The 27,119-nt window shown below is 46.1% G+C and overlaps 1 protein-coding gene across 1 annotated transcript in view; it reads left to right on the top strand.

The window, feature by feature from the left end:
- Nucleotides 1-10,140: 10,140 nt before the first annotated feature.
- The window catches only part of GARRE1 (granule associated Rac and RHOG effector 1), a 152,444-nt gene continuing 135,465 nt past the window's right edge, over nucleotides 10,141-27,119 (top strand). The window contains exon 1 of the mRNA XM_068261755.1: nucleotides 10,141-10,321. The gene's annotated coding sequence lies outside the window, so the exon portion shown is untranslated. The remainder of the gene's footprint in view (nucleotides 10,322-27,119) is intronic.

Here is a 27,119-nt window from a genome sequence, read left to right on the forward strand (position 1 = left end):
ATACATAATAATCATAATAATAATAATAATATGGTAGCACATTAGACTGTGACTAAGGTAGGATTAGATTGTGAGTTCCTCTGAGGACAGTCAGTGACATGACTATGTACTGCAGAAGATGTCTGCGCTATATAGATAGTAAACAATAAAATGACTGAATCTGTTTTGATGAGCCGCAATAGATGTGCATATATCACATCCCAATGGAATTTAAAATTAGCGGCTTCTGTTAATGCATGCATCTCTATGCACGATACCTCGTCATAATTCATTAGTAATGCAGGTGTGACATGACATGTGCATGGGGTAACTTGTAATGCTGGTGTGCTGTGCTGTATCCAAAAGCACAGAGCTCAGCTCATGCTATTGCAATGGAACCTGACACACTGCAGAGCCAACATGCCGATGTGAATAATCCCATAGTCGGACCATTGCAGCTTGTTGCTGTGTCATTGTAACTCACGATATGACGCACCGCAATGAGTATAGCATTTAAGAGGCCCTGTAGTGACATATAGTAGGATGCAGGAAACTATTCAGGATTCCCACTTTTATGGTCATTTTCCATGTTTCAGCATCAGAAATACTTCCTATATCTATATCTATCTATATATTAATTTGTAGGCTTAGCCTAGGCTGATTAGCTATGTGGAATTCTTTTCCCAGAGCATCATGGGAGACCAGGTATTATTTTCATTGACTGTGGAACTCTTAAAGAGAACCTGTATCAAAAAAAAGTTCCCCTACTCACCTCGGGAGGGGGAAGCCTCAGGGTCCCAATGAGGCTTCCAACTCCCCTGTAGCTGCAGGCAGTCCAGCGCTGGCTCCCCCGAAGTGTCCCGGAATTCTCCCTCGACAAGGCTGACAAGCGCTGATTTAATTACCTTCCCTGGCGCAAGTGGGGGCGCTGTTGCAGCTTTCCGCGCGGAGATAGGCGAAAATAGCCGTTCTCCATCAGGTCCGCTCTACTGCGCAGGTGCAGGAGACTTGCGCTTGCGCAGTAGAGCAGCCCGACAGTGATCGGCTATTTCTGCCTATCTCCGAGGCGGAGAGCCGATACTGCACCTGCGCTGGAGCCGGGAAGGTAAATATTTACATCCCTGCTGTTTGGGGAGCAATAGGATCCGGAGGCTTCCCCCACCCCAGGTGAGAACTCCTCAGGGGAGGTTTTTCTCAATGCAGGTTCTCTTTAATAAACAAACATTCCATAGAGCTGCACCTGCCAGCAGTTTAGATGTCACCACCTGTGATACATTTCAGAATGTAAATCAGGGTGAGGAAAGATTTTACAATGTGCGAACACTGCCTAAATAATAAAAAAAAAATGACTATAAAAACAAAAAAACAAAAAAAAAACAAAAAAAAACAAAAGCCATTTTATTCATTATGCTACTTTCACTACAGTTCTTCTTTCATGAAACCTTTGTTTTGGCTTTTCTATAGGCCTGTTTTTGTACTAGTAGGGGGAAAAATAACATAAGTAAAAAAATAAATCTAAGCAGATCGGTAGGACACCTGTAAAACAGCCACCATAGACCTATGCGAAGGTAAAGTGGGAGTTTGGCTTTCCCTGAATTCCTCATGTAGCAGCTGCATTAAAGCCATATGCTGGCTGATAAAGATAAGAGATGTAACAACATCACTGTGTGAAGAACCCGCTCTAAATCAAGCACATTCTTCCTATGAGGGCCCCAGAAACTATATGGCAGCCAAACAAAACACATTACAGCATGGTTTCACACTAACCTCCCCATAACCCCGAGTCTCCCTAAATAGTCCCATAAAGTGTGAGGCCCCATTCACACTTGCAAAACGCAAAACGCTAGCGATTTTGCTAGCGTTTTGCTCTGGCGATTTTTGGCGATTAATGGCAAAAATCGCCATTCACACTTGGGGCAATTTTCCGCAAACGTGTTTAGCGTTTCTGTAGCACTAAACGCGATCGCTGGAAAATCGCCTGAAAATGGTGCAGGATACAAATTTTTTGGGATGTGTTGGACAATAAAATAAAAGAAAAGAACATAGAAACTGAAATTTTGATTTGATCGTTTGCTTGATAGTTTCAAAAAATCGACCAGAGGTGTATGATAGATTCTTTTGATTATTCAAACAAGCGGAAAAATCTTTTTGATCAAATTTCTCTGGTCTGACTCTTACACAATTGAATAGAGTATGGCCACCTTAAAGGGAAGGTGCGAGCTGGACAAAAAAAATAAGATCTACTTATCTGGGTCTTCCCCCAGCCCTTGGCAACCTATGTGTCCCTCACCGCAGCTCCGCTCCCAGGTGGTGGCCAGAGGTCCCCTCTGTTGCTGGTCGTCATCATCTGCGCCCGCACAAGGGCGCCGCTCGCGATCGCGCTTACGTGACTTGGCGTGTTCTGTGCAGGAGTACTGCGCCTGCGCAGAACGCTCCAGACCATGTGAGCGCGATCACGACCTGGTCGATATCGGCATATGCAGCAGAGGGGATCCTGGGCCACCGGCGAGGGACACATAGGCTGCCATTACCCACTACGTTGTGCTTTGCGATCTGATTCCGGTTGCTAACAGATCGCAAAACACAGGGTACAGTAAAACTAATGTAAACGGCGAGGGACACATAGGCTGCCAGGGGCTGGAGGAAGCCCCAGATAAGTAGATCTTATTTTGTTGCAATCAGGGAGGCAATTTAGAACATGATGTTTCTAAACACTTCTTTAAATTTAAAGTAGTCTGAAACTCAGCATTTCCTTTTTGTTTTAAAAGATTATTTACAGCCATAAGGCTCTTTTCCACTATGAAACGCAATTGCTCTGCGATGCGATCACGTTTCAACTAATTTTAATGAATGCGATTGCGACTGAGCTACAATACTCAGTATTAGGAACTCAATCACATCCAAAATGCGGCAGGACGATGATTGTGCTCAGGACAAAATTGCAACACAATCGGATCGCACTAATGGAAATGGCTGCTGCAGTTTACATTAGTTTTACTGTACCCAGTGTTTTGCTATCTGTTAGCGACCGGAATCAGATTGCAAAGCGCAGGATAGTGGAAAAGGGCCCTTTAACTCCCTGGCGGTCTATTAAAACCACCAGCAGGCAGCGCAGCACTTTAAATTTTTTTTCTTTAATCACGTAGCCAGCCTAGCGCTAGCTACATGGTAGCCGCTGTGCAGCGGCATCCCCCCACTCCCTCCGATCGCCTCCGGCGATCAGCGCAAACAGGAAATCCCGTTCAGAACGGGATTTCCTGTTTGGCTTCCCCCATCGCAATGGAGATGATCGTCATCGATGTCGTGACGTCATCGGGAGTCCCGATCCACCCCTCAGCGCTGCCTGGCGCTGATAGGCCAGGCTGCGCCCAACCTGAGGTCGGGCTTACCGCCAGGGAGGTTAAACCTACTACTACTACAAAAAAAAAAAATTAACAGCATTCAAACAGTTAAACACAGCACTTTGTTCTACAGTGGAAAACTCCTTCAGAGGACAGTCAGTGATATGACTGTGTACTCTGTAAAGTGCTGCAGAAGATGGCAATGCTATATAAATCTCACTAATATTATAAACTAGCTGGTGGCCCGGCGTTGCCCGGGTATGTATTTGGCCGTGTTGGCTCTACCCACTTTTCCTAACACTAACAAACAATTACTCAATTACTTAAAGAGACACTGAAGCGAAAAAAATATATATGATATAATGAATTGGTTGTGTACTATGAATAATTACTAGAAGATTAGCAGCAAAGAAAATATTCTCATATTTTTATTTTCAGGTATATAGTGTTTTTTCTAACATTGCATCATCCTATAATATGTGCAGATTACACAACACTCAGCATTCAAAATGAGTCTTTCAGAGCAGTCTGTGAAGTAATGAACTCTCCTCTAGCAGAGGAAAAGTAAACAGTTAACTTACAGTTGAGATAATAAAAGTCAGATAACAGCCCTCTCCACGACTAAGTTAGTCGGAGAGCTTAATAGCTTTTTTTGCATAGAGATAACAACTGGAGTTTCTCAACTCTTCCTGTACTGGAAACACTAAAGCAGCCCATACACTCAGACGATTTTCTGGCCGACCGATCGATCCCGATCGATCGATCGATCAATCGATTGCAAATCGGTTGGCCAATCGACCGATCGACGGCCGATTTCGATCGATTTCGATGGATTTCCATCGAACTTGCAGGGTGGAAAATTTAGGTCGATCTGATGAGATTGCTTATCAGTTTGCATTGGCCTTAATGGAAATCTGATGGCAAAAAAATGCCATCAGATCGAATTTCAATAGATTTCAAACTGAAATCTATTGGAATTCTATCCTGGTAAAAAATGTTCTAAAAACGCATCAGATAGATCATCAGATGCATTTCTTATCTATCTGCTGCCAATCTGACGAGTGTATGGGCACCTTTAGACTGATGTATCTGATCTTAAAGAGACTCCGTAACAAAAATTGCATCCTGTTTTTTATCATCCTACAAGTTCCAAAAGCTATTCTAATGTGTTCTGGCTTACTGCAGCACGTTCTACTATCACCATCTCTGTAATAAATCAACTTATCTCTCTCTTGTCAGACTTGTCAGCCTGTGTCTGGAAGGCTGCCAAGTTCTTCAGTGTTGTGGTTCTGTGATGCATCTCCCCCCTCCAGGCCCCTCTGCACACTGCCTGTGTATTATTTAGATTAGGGCAGCTTCTCTCTTATCTTTTACAAGCTGGATAAATCCTCTTCTGAGCTGGCTGGGCTTTCACATACTGAGGAATTACATACAGGCAGAGCTGTCTGCACTCTGCAGGAAGAAACAGCCTAACACTTCAGTGGAAGATAGCTGCAGGGGGAAAGAAACACACAAATGATCTCTTGAGATTAAAAAGGAAGGGTGTACACAGCCTGCTTGTGTATGGATGTATTTTCTATGTGTGGACATACTGTACATCAACCTACTTCCTGTTTTGGTGGCCATTTTGTTTGTTTATAAACAAACTTTTTAAAACTGTTTTTAACCACTTTTAATGCGGCGAGGAGCGTCGAAATTGTGACAGAGGGTAATAGGAGATGTCCCCTAACGCACTGGTATGTTTACTTTTGTGCGATTTTAACAATACAGATTCTCTTTAATGTTTTATTTCTTAGCTGTACTACACATACAAATCATAATATCATCATTTTTTTTTCCGCTTCAGTGTCTCTTTAATGACTAAGTTTGTGAGCTTTGCGGTCTTTGGCATCAATAATTTGCATTGAAATAAAAGAAATCTGATTGGCTGTGGCCCCACCCCTTGTCTGAACCCTAATCACCCAATGGCCAACTGTACCAGGCTCCACCCACTTTTTTGAATATTAATCCCAGTCACCCAGTGACCAACTGTGCAAAGTTTGAGAACCCTGCCATTAACAGTGTAAGAATGGCTGCAGTTTACATTTTCCCAATGAAATTTGTATTTTTCTTCGCACTGATGTCCTGACATTGTTTGGGTATGTATTTGGCTGGTGTTGGCTCCGCCCACTTTTTCTAACCCTAACACACAATTAATCAAATACTCAATGACCAAGATTGTGAGCTTTGCGGCCTTTGGCCTCAAGAACCTGCATTGAAATGAAACAAATCAGATTGGCTTTTTGTGGCTTCACCCCTTTTTATAAATTTAAACCTCAGTCACCCAATGATCAACTGTACCATGTTTGAGGCTTGTGCCATTAACAGTGCAACAATGGCAGCAATTAAATATTCCCCAGAAAAATCAATAGGTAGTTTTTGATTGGCTTTTGTGGGCTCCACCCACTTTTCTGAATATTAATTCCAGTCACCCAGTAACCAACTGTGCAAAGTTTGAGAACCCTACCATTAACAGTGTAAGAATGGCTGCTGTTTACATTTTCCCAGTAAAATTTGTATTTGTCTCCGCCCACTTATGACCCCGCGTTGCCCGCTTATGTATTTTGCTGGTGTTGGCTGTGCTCACTTTCCTATCCCTAACACACAATTACCGTATATACTCGCATACAAGCCGAATTTTTGACCCCCAAAAAGGGGGTCAAAAGTTGGGGGGTCGGCTTGTATGCGAGTCTTCCCTGGTGGTCTAGTGGTGGGTGGTGGGTGGTCCGCGCCCCGCTCCCCCCACGGCCGCCGCTGCTATTACCTGCTTAGGCAGCGGCTGCTTCCTAACATACAGATCGCCGCTATAGGGAGCCGCGCTCTTTCCTGCACTCTGCATCGTCACAGCAGCAGCGCCGGGCGCGCTGCTGTGATACACTCTGAAAGTTCAGAAGGGGAACGCGGATTAGGAAGCGGCCGCTGCCTAAGCAGGTAATAGCAGCGGCGGCCGCGGGGGGAGCACTACCTACCTATGCTGGGCACTATACTGGCTAAACTGGGCACTATACTGGCTAAACTGGGCACTATACTGGCTAAACTGGGCACTTTACTAGCCATACTGGGGCACTATACTAGCTAAACTGGGCACTATACTAGCTAAACTGGGCACTATACTGGCTAAACTGGGCACTATACTAGCCATACTGGGGCACTATACTAGCTAAACTGGGCACTATACTAGCTAAACGGGGCACTATACTAGCTAAACTGGGCACTATACTGGCTAAACTGGGCACTATACTGGCTAAACTGGGCACTTTACTAGCCATACTGGGGCACTATACTAGCTAAACTGGGCACTATACTAGCTAAACTGGGCACTATACTAGCTAAACTGGGCACTATACTAGTTATACTGAGGCACTACCTACCCATACTGGGTGCTATACTGGGCATTATACTGGCTAAACTGGGCACTTTACTAGTCATACTGGGGCACTATACTAGCCATACTGGGGCACTATACTAGCTAAACTGGGCACTATACTAGCTAAACTGGGCACTATACTAGCTAAACTGAGGCACTACCTACCCATACTGGGCGCTATACTGGGCACTATACTGGCTATACTGGGCACTATACTGGCTATACTGGGCACTATACTGGCTATACTGGGCACTTTACTAGCTATACTGGGCACTATACTAGCTATACTGGACACTACCTACCTATACTGGGCAGTATACTAGCTATACTGGGACACACTGGGGGGCTGCACCAATCCAGCATTTCCTACCCCCGGCTTATATGGGGGTCAATCATTTTTCCCTGGTTTTTCAGGGAAAAGTTGGGGGTCGGCTTATATGCGGGTCGGCTTATATGCGAGTATATACGGTAATCAATTACTAAATTACCAAGTTTGTGAGCTTTGCGGTGTTTGGCAACAATAATTTGCATTGGAATGAAACAAATCTGATTGGCTGTTTGTGGCTCCACCCCCCTTTCTGAAATTGAACCTCAGTCACCCAATGATCAACTACACCAGGCTTGAGGCTTGTGCCATTGACAGTGCAAGAATGGCAGCAATGTAAATATTCCCCTTGAAAATCAATAGGTGAATTTTGATTGGCTTTTATAGGCTCCCCCCACTTTTCAGAATATTATTCCTAGTCACCCAACGACCAACTGTGCAAAGTTTGAGAACCCTACCATTAACAGTGTAAGAATGGCTGCAGTTTACATTTTCCAGTGAAATTTGTATCCACCCCCTTTTTGGTTATGGGAATAAAACGTATCCTATACTTTATTCCAGGTAATGTACAATGTGTGTGCCAAACTTCATTCAAATCTGTTCAGCCGTTTTTGCGTGATCGCGTAACAAACATCCAAACATCCGAACTTTCCCATTTATTATATTAGTAGGATGCAAAAGTTTGGATGTTTGTTACTCAATCATGCAACAATGGCTGAAGGGATTTGAATGAAATCTGACACACACATGGTACATTACCTGGAAGGAATAACATATCCTGGAAGGAATAACATATAGGATACTTTTTTATCCCCATAACCAAAAAGTGGGTGGAGACAAATACAAATTTCACTGGGAAAATGTAAACTGCAGCCATTCTTACAGGCCCAGTGCACACCGAGCGGTTTTTGGAGCGATCCGTCGGCCGCATCCGCCTGGAAAAATGCTTGGCTAATGTATTGCAATGGGATGGCATTTTGACGATCTGCTAGCGGTTTTGGTGTGCACTGGGCCACACTGTTAATGGTTGATTTTCAAAGGGGAATATTTAATTGCTGCCATTCTTGTACTGTTAATGGCGCAAGCCTCAAACCTGGTACAGTTGGTCATTGGGTGACTGGGGTTCAAATTCAGAAAAGGAGTTGGAGCCACAGCCAATCAGATTTGTTTCATTTCAATGCAAATTATTGATGCCAAAGATCACAAAGCTCACAGGTCATTGAGTAAGGCCCAGTGCACACCGAGCGGTTTTTGGAGCGATCCGCCGGCCGCATCCGCCTGGAAAAATGCTTGACTAATGTATTGCAATGGGATGGTGCACACCGGCGGTTTGAGGTTTTTGCCAAGCCGCAAATGCGCCTCCTGCTGCGCGTTTGCGGTTTGCTAAAAAACCTCAAACCGCCGGTGTGCACCACACATTAAAATACAATAGCCAAGCGTTTTCACTGGCTGATGCGGCTGGTGGATCGCATACAAAATCCGCTTGGTGTGCACCCGGCCAAATATCTGCTCTCTGCTCCCAAAACCGCTAGCGTTTTGACGATCTGCTAGCGGTTTTGGTGTGCACTGGGCCTAAGAGGGAATCAATTACAGCGATTAGAGTCAGCTGTCCAGCCTGCACAACGGACGCATTGAACACGGAAAAACGGCCGCAATTAAAAAAAAAAATCGCCGCTCTGACGATACTGAAATCGTCTTAGCGCACATCGCGATTTTGATAAAAAAATCGATATATCGTGCAGCCCTACTGTGTGTGTGTGTGTACTGTGTATAGTGTGTATGTTGTGTGTGTGTGTGCGTGTATAGTGTGCGTGTGTGTATAGTGTGTGTGTGTGTACTGTGTGTGAGTGCATGCCGCAATAAGTATATTTTATGGTGAAACGCTCTGCTGCATTACAACTATTTTCTGGTGAACCCATGCCGCAATAAGTGTATTTTCTGGTGAAAGCTGCTGCATTATGATTTTTGGGGGTGGGGTTCACCACAGGAGTGGTGTTCACCACGAGGGGTGGTGGGTATGGGACTGGGGGCAATCACAGGGGTGGGGGCACCACAGGATTTCTTGTTTTGTCATAATATTTTCTTTTCCTCCCATTAAGAATGACAAAAGCAAACGCACCGCAATTGTCGCGTACGCCTTAACGGAAGCAGCGGAATTTAGGTGTTAGAAAAGGAACGCGATCGCATCACGATTTGTTTTTTTTTTTTTTTGTAGAAAAACAGCCCTTTAGATTTGGGACACAGGTCAGCATTAACACCCCACGCAGGTTTCTTACACCTTGCCACACTTTTCCACTACATGCAGAGCAGGGACAAGGTTCTCCAGCACCCAAGGCTGAGACACCAAAGTGCGCCCCTCCATCCCTCCTACCCCAGTCATCACACACTGATAGCTATTAGACTAAGAGGGCCACAGAGCCCACAACCTCCCCAACACCTTAATATCTAGTTATCTGGCTTGCAGTCACTGCTATGTACCCCCTTTTCTTATTTCTTTCTGCTTCATACACAATTAGGAATGATAGCTAAATGAATTGTGCGCCCCCTCCAACACTGTGCCCTGAGGCTGGAGCCTCTCCAGCCTATGCCTCGGCCCGGCCCTGACTACATGCATATTCATGTGCATTTTCTGTACACAGAATCGCATAGCAATGTATTTCAATGGGCGTGTTTCAACTGTCTATACGTAGAATTTGCATGTATAAAAAATCCTAGACAGCAGTGTCAATACAGATGAAGAACACAAAAAAAATAGCAATTACGCATACAAATTCACATGCAAAAAGCGCAGGAATTACACATGCGATTATACATCTGGAAAAAGCAATTTGCATGCTTGTAGTGGAAACAGTATAGAGGGGGAAAAAAACACTAGAGGAAAAAAATAACTCCAAAACTTCTGGGACAGGGATATAAATAAAACTCTGCAATGGAAATCCAGCTGTGGTGTCTACCATCGAGCAGCCGCCAGGGGGAGCCCGCACACACACACATACACGCACGCAGGCAGGTGGCGGCGCGCACTTGGGGAAGGAGAGAAATCCCGCGCAGGCGCAGCTCTTTTTAGCAGCGCACCCGTGACCGGGAACGCGCACGTCGGGGTGAGGAGGGAGGCGAAAGCGATCGCAGTTGTGGCCGCACATCGGGAGCGATTGGAGACGATGAGCACAGGCCCGCTCCGGGCTACGGCGGACCTCTGGTGCGGAGAGAGGGGCGGTGACGTCACTTCCGGCGGGCGGAGCGTCAGCGGGTGAGAGCTGCACCGGGGAGGTGAGTGTGAGAGAGCGAGGAGCAGGCCGGGGAGGAGGGGGGCTTATGTGTCACTACTGGGGTACACACAGTGAGGGGGCTGTGTCAGAACTGGGGTACACACAGTGAGGGGGCTAATGTGTCACCACTAAGGTACACAGTGAGGGGGCTAATGTGTCACCACTAAGGTACACAGTGAGGGGGCTAATGTGTCACCACTGGGGTACACACAGTGAGGGGGCTAATATGTCACTACTGGGGTACACACAGTGAAGGGGCTAATGTGTCACTACTGGGGTACACACAGTGAGGGGGCTAATGTCACCACTGGGGTACACACAGTGAGGGGGCTAATGTCACCACTGGGGTACACACAGTGAAGGGGCTAATGTGTCACCACTGGGGTACACACAGTGAAGGGGCTAATGTGTCACCACTGGGGTACACACAGTGAGGGGGGCTGTGTCACCACTGGGGTACACACAGTGAGGGGGCTAATGTGTCACCAGTGGGGCACACTGAGGGGGCTAATGTGTCACCACTGGGGTACACACAGTGAAGGGGCTAATGTGTCACTACTGGGGTACACACAGTGAGGGGGGCTGTGTCACCACTGGGGTACACACAGTGAGGGGGCTAATGTGTCACCAGTGGGGCACACTGAGGGGGCTAATGTGTCACCACTGGGGTACACACAGTGAGGGGGGCTAATGTGTCACCACTAGGGTACACAGTGAGGGGGGCTAATGTGTCACTACTGGGGTACACACAGTGAGGGGGCTTATGTGTCACCACTGGGGTACACAGTGAGAAGCTAATGTGTCACCACTGGGGTACACACAGTGAGGGGGGCTAATGTGTCACCACTGGGGTACACACAGTGAGGGGGCTAATGTGTCACCACTGGGGTAGACACAGTGAGGGGGCTAATGTGTCACTACTGGGGCACACACAGTGAGGGGGCTAATGTGTCACTACTGGGGTGAACACAGTGAGGGGGGCTAATGTGTCACTACTGGGGTACACACAGTGAGGGGGCTAATGTGTCACCACTGGGGTACACACAGTGAGGGGGCTAATGTGTCACCACTGGGGTACACAGTGAGGGGGGCTAATGTGTCACTACTGGGGTACACAGTGAGAAGCTAATGTGTCACCACTGGGGTACACACAGTGAGGGGGCTAATGTGTCACCACTAGGGTACACAGTGAGGGGGCTAATGTGTCACCACTGGGGTACACAGTGAGAAGCTAATGTGTCACTACTGTGGTACACACAGTGAGGGGGCTAATGTGTCACTACTAGGGTACACAGTGAGGGGGGGCAAATGTTTTCACTACAGGGGTACACAGTGAGCGGAGAGGTGCTGGGGTCAGTATAGGGATATACACAGTAAAGGGGTGCTGGTGTCACTACTGGGATACACAGTGAGGGGGAGGTGCTGGTGTCACTACTGGGGTACACAGAGGGTGAGGTGCTGGTGTCAGTATTGGGGTACACTGAGTGAGGTGCTGGTGACAGTATTGGGATAATCAGAGTGGGGAGGGGGTGCTGGTATCACTACTGGGGTACACAGTGAGGGGGAGGTGCTAGTGTCAGTATTGGGGTACACACACTGAGCGGGTAGGTGCTGGTGTCACTACTGGGGTACACAGTGAGCAGAGAGAGGTGCTGGGGCTAGTATAGGGATATACACTGTAAGGGGTGCTGTTGTCAGTTTTGGGGTATACACAGGGAGTGGTGCTCGTGTGTCAGTATTGGGCAGGCTTGCTCAAATCCGAATATCTCCCAGTAAAGCTGGGGGGGTCAATCTTACCTCTATGACGTCTTCTTCGGTCCGTCCCTGGCGCCTCCCACGATGCGCTCTAAGCGGCGGTCACGTAACTGCAAACACTTCCTCCTTCCGGGTTGAAGGAGGAAGTGTGTGTTGTAGGGAGGTGCTGGTGTCACTACTGGGATACACCGATTAGGGGATTGCTCGTGCCAGTATTGGGGTATACACAGTGAGGGGGGAGGTGCTGGTGTCAGTATTGGGGTACAAGACAGTAAAGGGGGTGTACACAGCGACAGGGAGGTGCTGGTATCAATATTGGGGTACTCGTACTACACGGAAGTGGTAGAATTGGCCAATCCAAATTTGTTTGTGTGGACATCCTTGTTGATGGCGTGTTATCTGAGGACATTTGGTGTTTCTGTCAGTTTCAGGGTGTATACGGAGGACAGCATTGTGACCGCTACAGGAACATTCTGGGTATGGGGTTAGATGAGACGAGTACATGTAAAAGTTTAATAAATACCTGGGGCTTCCTCCAGCCCCATCTGCACGGATCGCTCCCACACCGCCGTCCTCAGCCTTCTTGATCTTCGGTAACGGGTCCCATCATTTTGGCCAGTAGACGCATGTGCAGTGCTCTCCTCCGTCTCACTCCCGCGGCTGGGTGCATGCACAGAACACTCCCAGCCATGGGAGTGAGGCGGAGCTGCGCTTGCGCCTACTAGCCGAAATGACGGGACCCGTTACCAAAGATCAAGAAGGCTGAGGACGGCGGCCTGGGAGCGATCCGTGCAGATGGGGCTGGAGGAAGCCCCAGGTATGTATAAAACTTTTACATGTAGTCGTCTCTGGTACACTTTAATAGACGAATGTTTTAATTCAAGCAAACTATGTGACTATCCCTCTCAGTTCAGGTATCCTTTGAAGTGAGCCTGAGGGTGAACCTAAAGAGAACCCGAGGTGGGTTTAAAGAATATCTGCATACAGAGGCTGGATCTGCCTATATAGCCCAGCCTCTGTTGCTATCCCAAACCCCCCTAAGGTCCCCCTGCACTCTGCAATCCCTCATAAATCACAGCCACGCTGCTGACAAACAGCTTGTCAGAGCTGGCTGTTTTTATCTCTATAGTGTCAGTCTGCTGCTCTCCCCGCCTCCTGCAGAACTCCAGTCCCCGCCTGCATCCTTTCCCTCCCTGCTGATTGGAGGGAAGGGACGGGGGCAGGGACCGGAGCTATGCAGGGGGCGGGGGAGCAGCTGAGACTGACACTACAGATGTAAACACAGCCTCACAGCATGGCTGTGGTTTATGAGGGATTGCAGAGTGCAGGGGGACCTTAGTGGGGTTTGGGATAGCAACAGAGGCTGGGCTGTATAGGCAGATCCAGCCTCTGTATGCAGATAACATTCTTTAAACACACCTCGGGTTTAAAAACAAAAAAAATCTGATACTTGCCTAAGAAGGAGGAAGCTTCTGGATCCTGCAGGAGACCGCCACTACTCAGGACCCTTCTGAAGGTTGCAACCGCTCTTCTCTTCAGGGACAAGCTCTTGTCAGTTTTGTTTCGTGTGTCCGTTTGTGGCAACGGTGGGGGATCCAGAGGCTTCCCTCTTTTTAGGTAAGTATCTGGTTTTTACCTTTAGGTTCGCCTCGGGTTCACTCGAGCGTTTTGCCAGCGATTTCGGCAAAACGATCAAACGCTAGCACTTTTGAAAGCGATAGTGTAATAAAAACCCTATGGGCCCGTTCTTACTTGGGCAATTTGTGCTAATCGCCGCAAATCGCGAAGTGCAGTCACGTAGCCTGCACCATTTCCAGATGATTTCCTGGCGATCGCGTTTCAGTGCTACAGAAGCGCTAAACGCGATCGCGGAGAAATCGATGCACTGTCCAGTGATTTTTTTTTTTTTCACTTGAAATCGCGGAAAAATCACTCCCGCAAAACTACGGCAAAAATCGCCTGAGTTTTGCTCTTTCAAGTGTGAATGGGCCCTAATAATATTGCAATTTATCTGCACTTCTTTGCAGTGTTGGCAACAATACCATATACACTCTTATAGATGTACAGTTGCCATGGGCCTATTAAGATACTGCCAATTTGCTGCAGGTGTAATTGGCTACACTGGGGGCTACTTATTGCTTACTCAGTCGCTTTTAGGACCAGCTTTAATCCTTGGACTAGCAGCAAACTTGTGACTCTTATCTGCCAGTTTCCATGCCGATTGTTAAACAGAAAAATCAAGCTGAAAAATATTTTATACATCAATCCTTGAAATATAAATTCGCCAAACTGAAGACTTTGAGTTTTTCTCGACAAGAGTCTTCATGTCACTTTACCCTAACCGGTTAGGTTTCACGTTCCAACTTTGGAGAGTGCATCAGAGTCGCAAGTGTGCGCATTTAAGTGCAAGTAAGTGACTTGACCCTGTCCCTTCATCCGGTGTTGCAATGGTGTTCGGGAGTATTTGAGTGTTCCGAGTTGGATATGCCGAATTCGTACACCAACACTATAGGAGAGGGCCACTACATCATCACAGTGGCCTGGCCTCCATGCTCACATGTTGGAGGTGGTGCTGTCACCCCCTTCCTTTGCCATCAGAGAGGGAACTGTTAGTCATAGTTCTTTACCTAGTATACCTGCTGGCTAGGGGTGTGGTTTTGGTGGCTGATGGTTTGTTGTGTGTGTGAGGTGGGGTTGGACGGTGCAGTCCTGCAATCTCAAAGTTGATGTCGATCTCATAGGTTGGCTGGATTAGGAGTGGTTAATTAGAAGAGAAATATCTACAACCTTAGGCTTTCATTGTTTCCCATTGGTAACCAATTTTCGTTCCACCTTTCCTTGAACTGGAGCCCATTTTGGCCTGAATGCCCTTTTAATTATGATGCATTGTGGCCCATTTTGGCAACTGAGAATGACGTAACCCAATGCAACGCATTTAATGTAAGAGGGCCCTGAATGCGCAGTTATCGGAGTACTGATTCGGAAGAGTGAGAAGGGGAAAAAGAAAGTGGTATCCTCATTGGGGAAATGTCGTTTCTGCTACAGTGTGTGGGGCTGTTCTATATGTCTTAAGGTACATACACACGTCGGATATTTGCAAACGACCGGTCGTTCGAACGTCAAATTGGGCTTGGTGGGTCGTTCAAATCCAGTCTTATCAGCTGAACTTCCAAACGACCGGTAGTTTGCAAAAGATCCGACGTGCGTACGAGCCTTTACAACAATAATGTTATCACGCATGGTTTATTTTTGAGATGTATATCGGGTGAAGTAGAAGAATGCAGGTAATTCAGTATTTGGCTGAAGCAATGTGACAGAAATATTATTGTGACTGCACATTTATTGGGTTGGCCAATCTATTGGATGTCCACTGCTGAACCAATTCCCTGAGCAGATGGCCAACAGGTATTCGGAACAGATTCATACTTTCCTATGAAAACCCATATACACACGTCCCTCTTCGCTGTCTCTGGGTCTATCCGTTGTGTTTGCATAATGCAGAACCCCAACCTGCATGACTTTTTTTTTTTTTTTTTTTAGACATTGGATGCGTTTCCATTCATTCCATAGAACTATACTCAACTGCTTCCTAGTGCATGGAACACTGCTACAGACCTGTACAGTGGTACAGCCTATCTGTGCTATACAGATAAGCTGTCATTGTGTGCGCCCACAAAACAAGGGCTGTGGAGTTGGAGTCGAGTAATTTGGGGTACTTGGAGTCTGAGGTTTCATAAACTGAAGGGTCAGAGTTGGAGACAGGTGATTTTTGTGCCGATTCCACAGCCCTGCACACAAGGCATCTAGCACCAGTGCTGATCATTTTGTGTTCAGTGTTTGAATTTTCATCATCTTTAGAGAGAGAATGCAGCACTTTAGATACTTACCTATGTAGAGCGCTGCTCGCTCAGCGAGTGGCTCAGGCTTTTACTGCACAGGCAAGGCCTTCTCTGAGGGGGGGGAGGGGGGGGGGTCACTGCCAGGGCTGTGGAATCGGTACACAAATCATCCGACTCCTTAGTTTATGAAACCTCTGACTCCGGGTACCCAAAATTTATTGCTCCAACTCCTCGAGTCCGACTCCTTAGTTTAATGATCTAGCCACTAATGATCCAACCTTTTTCATCCAATCTTACCTCTTCTATCTAATATAAGGGATCTGCCTGAATTTTCCATTCAGTATATTCACTCAATTTACCCTTATACTACATAGATTTTGGTAAGATTGGATGAAAAAGATTAGTGGCCACCTTAATACTTACCAGGTCTCTGGATTTGGTACAAAAATCATCCGACTCCTCAGTTTATGAAACCACCGACTTCCGCTCCGACTCCAGGTACCCAAAATTACTCTGACTCTTCGACTCTGACTCCAACTCTGACTCCACAGCCTCGGGCACGGCCGTACTCTGAGGGGGGCACAAGACCCTATCCAATAAACTCTACTCATATTTCTTTGAAGGGCCCCAGCACAGCGGCGGTGGGCTCCATGGATCTGGACCATCCAGACAGGGCTGTGGAGTCGGAGCAGTTTTGGATACCTTGAGTCGGTAGTTTCAGAAACTGAGGGGTCGGATTCAATTTTTATACCGACTCCACAGACCTATATCCAGAGGCTTACATCACTAAGTCATTTTTTCTAAACTTGCATGTTCCTATTAACTCACAGACCTGATTAGATTACCTTGCAGGCTAAAGGCGTCATACAGCAGAGATCATGTGACCCATGCCATGGTTTAGGTCACGTGTTTACAAGAGGGGGTACTCCTAGACAAAAGTTTTTATATTATGACTACTATTATTACATTAATTAGTGCGCCACTGTCATATGATTTTGGTAATCCTGTAGGAATCTCTGTGGCATGTAGATACTGTTTGCAGTGGGTGACATTACATTGTCTTTTATTTGGTAGTAGCGGTTTAATACACAATTCATTCTTCTTTAGTTTTCCGCCGGCATGTTATTTTGCTGTGTGTGCTTTCCAGTTATTTAAAGAGAAGACTGTGTCTTTATTTAGGCGGGCGTATCTTTGGGTCTGCTTAGGCAGAGGGGCTGGGTGGGCTTCTGCTTCTGTAGGAAGACGGGTTATTTAAAGAATGGGTGGTATTTAAGAATGACATCGCCTCTTGCATTTTTTGGAGGGGGAGGGGAGATTGCTGGGTCCCGGTTCACATAATAAAAGGGAGGAATTCAGCAATGAGTGATGCAGACTGTATAAACAATTGCAAATGGAATCGCAAACCATCAAAACATTTCAGAAGCAGTTGAAGCAGAACTCCGACAGAAGTAAATCCTATCAGAGGGCATTATACCTATGCAAAACAAAACCGCTCTAAAATCTTTGTACACACGCTAGGTTAAAGTGTGGACCTGAACTCTTGCACAGGAGAGAGGCAAATCAGAGAGAAACATACCCTGTATGAAGTGTCAATTCCCCTTCGTCTGTGACTAATCACCACTATAATTTGATCTCTCAGCTGTGTCTGCTCAGGAATCTCCTCTGCCATGGCAGGGCAGCTAATTTGTAAACACAGGATGTTAATATGTCTGCTTCCATGAAAGTAGGAAGTACAGACACTGCAGATTTATTGCAGGGATTGTATCAGCTGTAACAAAGATGTTTCTTTACAGGTTATTATGCTGTTGCTTATCTTTTTTTAGAGCTGAGAGGAAGTCCTGAGTTTAGGTCCACTTGTAATGTCCAAATGACCTATTGTCATATCAGACAACAGTCGTTGAAAAAAGTATTGCCAAATAATGTAAAACCACGAACGACTGATATTGGGTCTTTTGCCCGATCCAAACGGCAGATAAACTCAGACTGTCTGTTGGGCAGATCATTTGTTTAAACTACATTTTTTTATTTTATTTTTTTTTGCCTGAAAAATGTCGTTTGTGCAACATCCTTTGTTTGTGTGTTGTTGTTGTTGTTCTTCAACCTCCATACCCTTCTATTTTACGTTTTGATCCGTTACAACACCAACACAAGGCCATGTAATAACGATATTATGTTGGTGCGTGTGCAAGGGTGTAGACCTACAGCGTGCAAGATGGTGCTGGCCCCACCCCCTCCCCTAATGCCCCCCCCCCCCCTCCTTCCCCAGCACACTGGAAAAGACTCCTCTTAGAACATTAGAAAAGTGTGTTATTGGCACCTTGTATCAGTTTCTCCTTCAAACCCCCCCCCCCCCCCCCCTCCTTCCTCAAGAGGGCACTACGGGCTCTTTCACATCTACCAACGTTACTCTGGAAAAAAAAGTACTTATTTGTCTGTTTGCACATATTTTAAAGTTTAAAAATTTTCGCCATAGTGCTCCTTTGAGGCCTCGTTCACACTATGAACGTTACCGTGGACATTTCGACAATACATCAGACATGCATGGACTGCGCTGTCTCACTTGCAGCAGCAGATATCGCACTGCTGCAATCAACACTGACCCATTCACTGCTCTGCAATGCACAGCAATGTGGAAGGCGTGCAATCTCGCGCATTGTTCCCAAGGCATGGTCGTCTGCGTTTCATAATGTGAACAAGGTCTGAGCAGAAGCGTGGATTTATATGCTGGGAAGGCAGAAAAGGCTGCGAGTTGAGACTTGCCAGGTGGCGATGTACATGGGGTATTTGGGAACTACCTGTAAAGTCCATCAGACATATCCCTGGGAGGAATGAATCCTGCCCCAGCGCTGACAGGTCTGTGTGGCTGGTAATGGCTCAGTGTGTCTTATCCCAGCTTCTTGTCCTCAGCTAGACATGCCCTGTAATCCCAGCTCACAGCAGCTGGAGACCTGCTTACCTAGCCTCGCCTGTGCATCGGCCATTTCTCCGCGTTGCAGGGTCTCTCCCTACTATGAACGTATGGCAGGGGTAGGTGGCAGCTTAGTGCATATGTAGCTTTGATTTCTTGATGCTAACGATACTGCGGTCCTGACAGAACTGTGCTTGTATACGAGTAATCAGCAATGTAACGCTCGCTGCCTATGCGTACCATAATGTAGCACTAACACAGGCTGGCAGCACTTGTCAGTCCCTGTGGCTTGTTGAGCTGTTATTTGTGAAGTTTCTGTAGCTGGTAAGTGTGTTCTATAAACAGCTTACTCTGCTGGCTCAGTGAATCCGGAACGGGCCATACTGTTATGTTGTGGCTTTGCTATTAGATTATGTAGGTTCTCCAGGTAATGCTACTGATGCTGCACAAGCACTTTCTAAAGTAGAATGATTATTACACGTTATTCTAAACTCTACAAATGATATTTTTTTCATTCTTTCTGTTGGGTGGAATGATGTTGGATCCGCTGGCAAATTATTGTGAGAGAAATCCCCTCCCGTCATGGGGTCGCTTGTGGCTCTGCTGAGTCCCACCAGGGTTGGATGTGATAAAGGCGGTACGGTGGCATAGTGGTTAGCGCTCCTGTCTTGCAGGGCTGGGTCCCTGGTTCTAATCCCAGCCAAGGCACTATCTGCATGGAGTTTGTATGCTCTCTCTATGCCTGGGTGGGTTTCCTCTGGGATCTCCAGGTTTCCTCCCACATCACAAAAACATACTGATAAGTTAATTGGCGTCCCCCTAAAATTGGCCCTAGACCATGATGCATACACCATACATAGAGATATGACCATGGGAGGGACTAGATTTTGAGCCCCTCTGATGGACAATTAAAGGGGAGCTGAAGAGAGAGGTATATGGAGGCTGTCATGTTTATTTCCTTTTAGACAATACCAGTTGCCTGGCAGCCCTGCTGATCCTCTGCCTCTAATACTATTAGCCATAGCCCCTGAACAAGCATGCAGCAGATCAGTTGTTTTAGTGGTTCAGACTTATAAGTCAGATCTGACAAGACTAGCTGCATGCTTGTTTCTGGTTTTAATCAGATACTACTGCAGAGAAATAGACCAGCAGGGCTGCCAGGCAACTGGTATTGATTAAAAGGAAATAAACATGACAGCCTCCATATACCTCTCTCTTCAGTTCCCCTTTAAGTGACAAGAGTACATACTCTGTACAGCGCTGCGGCATATCTCAGCACTAAAAAAATACTAAACAGAGTTTACTGAATCAAGTTGCTAGCCTATAGGATAGTGACATGTCTATACGGAATCAGCCACGAACATTCACCTGAGGTAATTTGTCCCAAACTCTGTCGGGTACTTTAAGCTTCAAGAGGAACTGTAGTCAAAATAACGCACTGAACAAAACTGCTTATTTTATTTACAACATTCAATTATAAATTAGTCAGTGTTTGCCCATTGTAAAATCTTTCCATCTCCCCAATTTACTTTCTGAAATGTATCCCAGGTGGTGACATCTTTAGTCCTGTGAGGTGCAGCTCTGCGGAATGTTTACGGAGTTCTAGAGCTAGTAGAAACAATATTTGCTTTAAGAGGGAGGGTGTAGCTACATACCAGTCTGAAACCAGGATATTTATTGTAAAATTAGGTATCTTGATTAATTTACTACATTTTACTTTATGTTGTTACAGTTACTCTTGAGGCCGGCTTCAGACTGTATATTGGTGGCAGCGTTGCCAATAACATATCTTCAGGGATTACCATGTTAGTATACTGTATTCTCCTTCTGGCCGGGATCCAAACAGGAAGTGATGCTCGCTTATGATCACTTCCTGTTTTAGAGATGCGGAAGCGCATTGTAAAAATACGGTTCCCGCACGTGCTTGTTGGAACGCCAACATTGTTGGCAAACCCTGCATGGCCATAGACTTGCATCACTTCCGGTCTGCCGCAGGTTGTGGCAGAGGTCGTGCGTTAACGCTACGCTTGTCCATGTGGTAGACCGGCGACTTCCGGCGCAACGCACCACATGCTGTATGAAAGCACGCATAGGCTTTCATTAGCATAGTGGTGAGGTGCAGTACAACTGGTAAAGCCAAAGGTAGGTTTTTTCGCTTATATGTACTTTAATGAAGGACCTTTGAGATTCAAAACAAGAGGAGTTTGTTGCACCCGTTTAATTTTTCCTTCTTGAAATTGAGTGTAACAATATACCGTATTTTTCGGACTATAAGACGCACTTTTTCTCCCTCAAAAGTGGGGGGGAAAAGTCAGTGCGTCTTATAGTCCGAATACTACATATTTGGACCTGTGCCTCCTTCCCGCCTGCTATGTCTGCATCCCCCGTCCATGTGTTCCTTTATTTCAGTGTCTGAATGTATTCTGTGACCCAGTGTCTGCCTGCTCCCGGTGTCTGCATGTCCCAGTGTAATATTCACATAGATGCAACTGCCCAGTGTCTACTTGTCCCAGGGCCGCCTGTCTCCAGTCACTCTGTGACCCGGTGTCTGCGTGTCGCAGTGTATTATTCTTGACTTGTCAGCAGCATTTGATACTGTGGATCATAATATATTAATCAAGCGACTGAAGAATTACTGTGGCCTAAGGGGTACTGTTCTTAGCTGGTTTCAGACCTTCCTATCTGGCAGGACACAGCAAGTATGTCTGGGCACACACTACTCTAATCCAGTGCCACTTGCCTATGGAGTTCCACAGGGTTCTGTACTATCACCATTACTCTTTGCAGTCTACATGCTCCCACTGGGCAAAATAATCCAGAACTATGGTTTAGGATACCATTGTTATGCAGATGACACACAACTGTATCTGTCCTTCAAGCCTGGAACCCAAGACCCATCAGCATCCATAAATGCGTGTCTAGTGGATTTACAAAATTGGATGAATACCAGCTGGCTGAGGCTGAACTCTGACAAAACAGAGGTGTTGGTGGTAGGTGATCCACACATGATGGATAAAGTTCAAAACGCTCACCACCTCAAACTAGCAATTGGGGGAGATACTGTACAGTATAAAGACTCTGTGCGAAACCTTGGGGTGATCCTGGATGGAAATCTAAAACTCAGACAGCAGGTATCAGCTGTCGTCAAGTCTTCGTTCTTCCATCTAAGAAATATAGCGAAAATCAAACACCTTATCCCAGCTGAAGACCTACCTGCCCTGGTTCACGCATTTGTATCCTCCCGCCTAGACTACTGCAACGCCCTGTTAATCGGATCTACAGATAAGGTTCTGCGCCCCTTACAGCTAGTACAGAATGCTGCAGCCAGACTCCTAGCCAATGCCCCCCGCAGCTCACACATCACCCCAGTACTGCAAACTCTTCACTGGTTGCCAGTAAAATGGAGAATCAATTTTAAGATCTGCCTGCTGACATTCAAGGCTCTACACCACATGGGACCCAAATACATAGCGGATCTATTGGAACTTTATGCCTCTCCACGCACCCTCCGCTCTGCCAACAAGATGAAGCTGGTTATTCCCAGGATACACTTAACATTTGGTGCTCGGGCCTTTTCCTATGCAGCCCCTACTCTATGGAACTCACTTCCACAATCAGTACGAGAGGCTCCTTCTCTGGACAGCTTTAAAAAAAGGCTAAAAACTCACCTCTTTTCCCTAGCCTTTGAGACTGCATAATGCAGGGTCACAGCGCTTTGAGTCCCCAGGGAGAAAAGCGCTATATAAATATTATTGTTATTGTTATTGTTGTTATTATTCACATACATGCAGCTGCCCGGTGTCTGCTTGTCCCGGGGCTGCCTGTCTCCAGTGTTGGTGTTCCAGGGTAATAACCATATACATGTAGCTGCCACTTATTAACCAAGCTGCCCCCCGTGTCTCGAATACATACCTCTCGTATCTTTTATCATCGCGCTGTCCCCCGGTACCGCATCATTGGGAAGTCCCGGACGTCTTTGCAGAGAATTAACAAATCGGGCAGGGGGCGCTGGCTTTAATGGCCAATCAGAATGCTCTCTGCTCCCTGCTCCTATGTTGATAGGACGCGATGGTCTCGCGGGCGGGACCACCTCTCCGTCAATTGGGCCAATCACAGCGCGCAGAGATTGGCCCCCAGCCTGATTGGTTATTCCTCTGCAAAGACGTCCGGGACTTCCCAATGATGCAAGCTGCAGCGGTACCGGGGGACAGCGCGATGATAAAAGATACGAGAGGTATGTATTTGAGACACGGGGGGCAGCGTGGTTAATAAGTGGCAGCTACATGTATATGATTATTACCCTGGAACACCAACACTGGAGATAGGCAGCCCCGGGACAAGCAGACACCGGGCAGCTGCATGTACTGTATGTGATTACACTTAGACACCCAGACACCGGGCAGTTGCATCTATGTGAATATTACACTGCGACACGCAGACACTGGGTCACAGAGTGACTGGAGACAGGCACACACTGGGACAATGGGGATAATGACCCTGGACACGGAGGAAACAGGTGGACGCCAGGACAGAGGACACAGATGGACAGAGCACATGGAGACAGAGGAAGGGGGAAAGAAGACACGGGGCCAGAAGAGATAAAGACGCAGGGGGCCAGAGGACATGGAGACGCAGGGGGCCAGAGGACATGGAGACAGAGGACACAGGGGGCCAGAGGACATGGAGACAGAGGCAGGGGGAAAGAAGATGCAGGGGGCCAAATGACATGGAGACAGAGGAAAGGGGAAAGAAGACGCAGGGGGCAAGAGGACATGGAGACAGAGGAAGGGGGAAAGAAGACGCAGGGGGCCAGAGGACATAGAGACAGAGGAAGGGGGAAAGAAGACGCAGGGGGCCAGAGGACATGGAGACAGAGGAAGGGGGAAAGAAAACGCAGGGGGCCAGAGGACATGGAGACAGAGGAAGGGGGAAAGAAGACGCAGGGGGCCAGAGGACATGGAGACAGAGGAAGGGGGAAAGAAGACGCAGGGGGCCAGAGGACATGGAGACAGAGGACATGGGGCAGAGGACACAAGGTGGACAAAGTACAGAGGGACATAGGAGGACCACAGGGGGCAAAATAAATACAAGGAATGCATAAGATATAAGAAAATAATTGGAGGGAAAGATCCATAAGATGCCCCTGCACCATAGACACACCTAGGTTAAGTTTTTTTTTTTTTTTTTTTTTTTTTTTTTTTTTTTTTTTTTTTTTTTCCCTGATTTTTGCCCTCTAAACATAGGTGCGTCTTATAGTCCGGAGCGTCTTATAGTCCAAAAAATACGGTAATGTATATAGGGTATATGTACATATAAATTACATGTATATGGCATGACTATTGCTTTCATATATTTTGGATTACTAAAAATATTCCTATTTGCTTTCATCAGATATACCGAGGATTACGGTATACTGATTGTTTTACTGAGTATGACAAGCAGAGGATCAGCAGTACTGTCAGGGAGGGATATTTAGACAGGCTTTCTGTAAGTGATCATACAAATTTAGAAAACATGACTGTGAGAAAATGTTCATTTTTTTTTTTTGTGGTACTTTCACACCTCTGCAGAGACTGGAGTATGTGGAATAGTTCGGATGTTTGTTCCTGTGGGTAGACATTCCTCTTATTCAGCAGTCACAACTCTGGCAGGGCCGAACCAGAAATGTAAAGATCCTTTCCATGATACAAGTGAATGTTTGCCATATCTCTATATATTGCAATTTACCTTCTTAAAGGACACCCGAAGCGAAAATAAACTAATGAAATAAACAATTATATCTATCTTCCTTCTCCTAAAAATGACTTTTTAAGATATTCCACAGTTTTATTTTTTGTTTAAATCTACTTTTAAGTTTCAACTGTTTTGTTTTTGCTCAATGACACATTCATTGAAGTATGCCAGAGCTAAAATGTATGAGCTATTGACCCTTTTTATCTCTTTCATGCTCCCAGAAGCCATTTTCTGCTAGGAAAGTGTTTATAGTTGGAATTTCTTTTCAGTGAAGATCACACTGTAGTCACTTCGTGTCTGAGTCAGGACTGAGCCAGCCACTTACATACCTGATGTTTAACTCTTTCAGGCAGATAAAGAAAAAAAGGAACACAGCACAATTATTTGTGTGCTAGGCACTGTACATACCCATGTCTATCTTATCATGTCACATGTCACCTCAGGTATCCTTTAAAATAGAAGGTATTTGCAATAATTCTGCTTTAAAGGGGAACTTCAGCAGTAAACAAACATACTGTCGTTAAGTTACATTAGTTATGTTAATTAAAATAAATAGATAATATAATCTCGTACCCACCCTGTTTTTAAAAGAACAGGCAAATGTTTGTGATTTCATGGGGGGCAGCCATCATTTTCATGGGGGTAGCCATCTTTTTGGTTGAAAGGAGGTGACGGAGCATGAGACACAGTTCCAACTGTCCTGTGTGCGGATCAACCCTCCCAGCTGCGCGCGCTAGGCTTCAAATCTCAAATTAAAAATAAAAAAAATAAAAAAATTGCGCCAAATCAGCACTAGAACAACATCAGAAATCCCATCATGCTTTGCACAGTATCAGGGGAAAAATGCCCTGGCAGATTTGTTTTATGGGCGGAGCTTAGCTTCTGTGCAACTAAAAAGGAGGCTTGGGTAAGAAAAACAAAGTTCTGATGCTGTGAAACTGTTGAACACCAAGCCTTTTCAGTGCTGCTGAGTAGATTTTTAGTCCAGAGGTGCACTACCACTTAAGGACCGCCTTACGCCCATAGGCGGCGGCGGGTTTAAGTGGTTATTACATGGAAACTTTCCATGTCAGTTCACGGAGACTGTCTCCGTAAACCGTGTGCGAGCCGCCGATCGCGGCTCGCACGCCTAATGTAAACACGCGGGGAAGAAATCCCCGCTGTTTACATCATACGGCGCTGCTGCGCAGCAGCGCCGTAAGGCAGATCGGCGATCCCCGGCCTCTGATTGGCCGGGGATCGCCGTCATTTGATAGGCTGAAGCCTATTCTTCAATGCGCAGGATGGATATCCGTCCTGCGCAGGATAATAAGAAAGCTGGAGGTAAGGGGAAGGAGGGAGCGCAGAAAACGCTGCGGAGGGGGGCTTTGAAGAGCCCCCGCTCGGCCACACGGAGCGGCGGCGATCAGACCCCCCCCCCCAGCAGGTCATCCCCCTAGTGGGGAAAAAAGGGGGGGGGGAGTCTGATCGCCCTGCCTTGCTCACGATCTGCGCTGCGGGCTGGAGAGCCCACGCAGCGCAGATCTCAAAGAACAGCCCTGGTCCTTAAGTGGTTAAGTGAGCAACTGTGGTTTCCCATGATGCATCACTCCTGAATATGCAAATCATCTTTTATGCCCTGAAAACAAGGCTGAACATCCAGAATTACAGGCGTATAGTGATCCCGTAGCTTAAACATATTACAGAGCCACATCGACCCAACATGCAGACAGCCTGTTTTGGACTTTTGGTCCTCATCAGTGCCTAGCAGAGATTAATATGGCTCTATGGTATAGGGCTTGGACAAGAACAGAATACCCAAGCAGCTCAGGGTGACCCAGAACCACCTTGAAGGTAAAATGGCCTGCACACTCTAAAAATTGCCAAGTGTAAATGCAGTGTTATTTTAAAATCACATGCTTGCGTTTTTGTGATACGTTTTTCAATGCGTTTTAAGTTTATCTTGTGATTGTCTAAGAGCCCTTCAACAGCAAGTTACAAGGTCTCCTGGGATTTGACCTCGAAAAGACGCAATACAATTGCATTGTGTTTTTGGATGCAATTTTTCAAACATATTGCTCAAAAAGTGCTGCAGTCACTGTGATTTTCTAAAATCGCATTACACCACCATGTACAGTTTATCATGATTTTCATTATCTTTAAAAAGACTGCGATTAAAAAAAGCATGCAATTATAAAAATGCAACGCAGCCAGTGTGTACAGGCCCTAAAGGGCTAAAAGAGACCAAAAAGCCCTCTATCAAAGAGCAAAGCTAAATGCAATTTTGCCCTCTTAAAACAGAAGCTATTTGCAATAATTCAGGTGTAATATAATAGGTACACACAATACAATTTTCTGGCTGATTTACCTGCCAGATCGATTATTTCCAACATGTCCGATCTGAATTTCAATCGATTTTTGTTTTTCCGATCGATTTTTGTTCACTTCTATGAAAATTGATCAGAAAAAGGATCGAAAAAATCAATCGGAAATCGGTTGGAAAAATGAAAATCGAACGAAATTCAGATTGCACATGTTGGAAATAATCGATCTGGCAGGTGAATCTGCCAGAAAATTGTATGGTG

This window comes from Hyperolius riggenbachi, chromosome 11 (genome assembly GCF_040937935.1).
Source record: "Hyperolius riggenbachi isolate aHypRig1 chromosome 11, aHypRig1.pri, whole genome shotgun sequence".
NCBI lineage: Eukaryota > Metazoa > Chordata > Amphibia > Anura > Hyperoliidae > Hyperolius > Hyperolius riggenbachi.